This window comes from Galeopterus variegatus, unplaced genomic scaffold (genome assembly GCF_000696425.1).
Source record: "Galeopterus variegatus unplaced genomic scaffold, G_variegatus-3.0.2 Scaffold5526, whole genome shotgun sequence".
Taxonomy (NCBI): Eukaryota; Metazoa; Chordata; class Mammalia; order Dermoptera; family Cynocephalidae; genus Galeopterus; species Galeopterus variegatus.
Genome location: NW_007731637.1, coordinates 9587 through 12042, shown reverse-complemented (window position 1 = coordinate 12042; position 2456 = coordinate 9587).

The following is a 2456-nucleotide window of genomic DNA, read 5'->3' as shown; positions in this document are numbered from 1 at the left end:
TTTTTGTCCTTTTTTGAGACCGGCAGCACCGCGCTCAGCCAGTGAGCAGGGTCTGGTCTCCACATGGGATCCGAACCCTCGGCGGGAGCATTGCCACGCTCCCAAGCGGCGCACTCTCCAGTGTGCCACTGGGCCGGCCCAAAATTAGATATATTTTCTATTTTTTTTTTTGTCCTTTTTTGAGACCGGCCACACCGTGCTCAGCCAGTGAGCACGGTGAGCACACCGGTCATCCATATATAGGATCCGAACCTGCGGTGGGAGCACTGCTGTGCTCCCAGTGCTGCACTCTCCTGAGTGCGCAACGGGCTTGGACCTCCTTAAGAAGTTTTATTGTTTCAGGATACATATTTAGTTCTTTAATCCATTTTGAGTTGATTTTGGTATATGGTGAGAGGTACAGGTCTAGTTTCATTCTCCAACATATGAATATCCAGTTTTCCCAGCACCATTTGCTGAAGAGGCAGTCTCTTCCCCAGTGTGTAGATTTGCTGCCTTTGTCAAAGATCAGATGGCTGTAGGTATATTCGTTGATTTCTGGGTTCTCTATTCTATTCTATTGATCCATGTGTATGTTTTTATGCCAGTACCGTGCTATTTTGGTTATTACAGCTTTGCAGTATAGTTTAAAGTCATTTAGTGCTATGCCTCCATCTTTATTTTTATTTTTTTGCTCAGGATTGCTTTGGTTATGTGTGGTCTTTTGTTATTCCATATAAATGTCTAGATAGGTTTTTTTTTTTTTTTTTTCATTTCTGAGAAAAATATCATTGGAATTTTGATGGGGATTGCATTGAATCTGTAGACCACTATACATCATATGGACATTTTCACAATGTTAATTCTTCTGATCCAAGAGCATGGGATATCTTTCCATCTTCTTGTGTCCTTTTAAATTTCTCTCAGCAGTGGTTTGTATTTCTCTTTGTAGAGGTTTTTCACATCCTTGGATAACTTTATTCTTAAGTATTTTATATTTTTGGTGGCTATTGTAAATGGGCTAGTTTTCTTGATTTCTTTTTCTGCATGTTCATTGTTGCAGTATAGAAATGCCACTCATTGTTGTGTGTTGATTTTCTATCTTGCAATTTTGCTGAAATCATTTATCAACTCTAAGAGTATTTTTTGTAGAGGCTTTAGGCTGTCCAATATATAGGATGAGTTGATAAGGAAACTGTTGTATGTGTACACGATGGAATACTACTCTGCTATAAAAGAGAATGAAATACTACCATTCACAACAACATTTATGGACTTACATAAAATTATATTAAGTGAAACAAGTGAGGCACAGGAAGAGAAATACCACATATTCTCACTTATTTGTGGGAGCTATAAATGAATAAATACATAAATACACAAACAAATAAAGGGGGGGAAGAAGANTTATCAGCCAGATCATTGTTAACATGAACGTCCACAAACATGGAAAGAAATGCTTAGTACTTATAAGCCATTCAGTTTTAAGTGGTTAGTTACCAATCATTATTATGCAAAAGCTGACCAATTCAATATTACACATCCATTCATAAAGATAGATGTATTTTATCAAAATTGATAGCATAAATGGGAATATTTAAAAATTCATTGCTAAAGATATTAAGAAATGACTAAAGTAGAAATTAAAATTGAATATTTGAATCAAAACAGTGAAATTAATCACACATAAAAATGTTCATGTATGTATATACCATACATATCAGTGCATAATTCAACATTATTGCCTGCATATACATATGTAGATGTGTATGCATTTCTAAGTAAGGTTATTTAAATGCATATGTATATACAAATGCAAACTATGCATTAAAAATCATTATATTAATTATATGGTTTAACATGATTCTTTTTTCTCTCACTTTCCATGAAAAAATTGGTGACCAGGAACAGATGTAGTACCTTCTCTTGCTTCAGAAATTTTCTTTGTAATCTTTATTTCTAAAATGCTCACCAAATGAATATGCTAACCTTAAATATTTTTCTAACTCAGTGGAGATATAAGACTATGAATGAAATAATTTTGCCTAATGTTAAGAATTAAATCATTGAATCTTATGAAAGTCCCCATCATATGTATGTCCCCAATGATGCTATGCTGGATGGAGCTCTCTTAACAGTGGATGTTGAACTGATGTCACATCACTGCCATAATCAGGGATGCCCTGGAACAATGAAAATTACAAGAGTGGGTAACATCCAAGAGTTACTTCTGATGGTCACTTTACAAACAGAGATAGGTAATTCATGACATTGACTATTGTTTTTCACAGATTGTATAGCTTTAGAAGAGACACAACTGAAGGACTGGAGACAAAATCATTTTGAAGAGCTATGACTGGACCTTTCAAAAATGGGCCAAGCTTGAACATAAATGTTTTCCAAGTGAAAATGTGCCTAAAGGCCATTACTACTTAGGTGCCTCTAAATAACTAAGGTGACCCAATACACAGACCTCA